Below are 1,351 nucleotides of genomic sequence, written 5' to 3' on the forward strand. Positions count from 1 at the left end.
CGCAGAAAGTTAGGAAAATCGAAAAGAAGAGAACGAAAACAGAGGGTGATTGTTATGGAAACAAGGGAACAACAAAGTTTGAAACATTTGATGGATATTTTGGAAATGAAGTATTCACTGTATGGTTCACAGATTTTACCAAAATATTCTGTAATATGTCAAAATACGTTTGGTTGTCCCCCACTGGTATTCTCGTTCATAACAGTAATATAAGTTTTAATGCTTTTCAACTGCATGCATCCTCTTTTCAAATGTTACTAACGATAACTAAACACTGTCTCAACCAAATATTACTGTGAATGACCAGAAATCATTCATAGTTACTTAGTACTGAATGATCATCCACTTTCATGATTATACCATAGTTATCCAATTGATATGTATCTGTACCCATAACAACCTGGATACTTTAATATTAAACACTTCCAACTAAACTGTTTTATGTAAGTAATTTAAACTCATTTTATAATTATAATTTTAAATATCACAGAGGTTGTAAACAACTGACGAGAACTAAACGAAATAAAAAGAGTATTTTCATAGTTGAAATCATGAGTCATTTGAAGGTAGACCACCATACAAAACCTGGAACCACTGGACGGCCGTTTCGTCCTATTGTGGGACTCCTCAGAAGTGCGCACCCACGATATTGTCTCTCGAGATTCAAACCCAGGACCTACCACTCTCGCGCCGGCATCCGACGGTGTTAATATCTAACTTCAACCAATCCACGAAGTTGAGAAACCGTTCACCAAATACTGAAATCTCCACAAAACCCCTTCTGATAAAAAGAGTATTGATTCTAATCTACTAGAATTTTTGTTCGTTCTGTCTTTAAGATGTATGAAAGTAATTATTTAGTTTGTATAAAGTATTATTTTTAATGGACTGATATTTTTTCTGGTTAGCGTTTTTTTAGCGAGTTAGTTTTCTACGGGATGGGGTCGCTAACCTCATGCCGAACCATCCTCCTTTACCCGGGCTTGGGATCGGCAGTAACTCTAGAAGAGCTACAGGCGGGCTGACATTTAGGAAATTATTGTTATAATTATGACATCATCAAATCAATTTTTGATTTTTTTTTCCTTTTTTATCAAATTTAAGGGAATTTTGGTTTAACTTTTTGTGAGTTTAATCATTATCAAGGTATAAACTGATTGAATAATTCAATGTTAAATAGTGGCATTTGAGTTTATAGTTTATTTACAGTCAAAGTGTAATATAACAGATAAATAAGAACATCCTGAAGTGCTCATCCACGAACCTCCACGCGGGATCCGAACCCAGGACTTATCAGTCTCGCAAGCGAACGCTCAACTTTTAGAACACTAAGCTGGCATCAAACGGTGTT

The sequence above is a fragment of the Schistosoma mansoni genome, chromosome 6 (assembly GCF_000237925.1).
Source record: "Schistosoma mansoni strain Puerto Rico chromosome 6, complete genome".
Taxonomy (NCBI): Eukaryota; Metazoa; Platyhelminthes; class Trematoda; order Strigeidida; family Schistosomatidae; genus Schistosoma; species Schistosoma mansoni.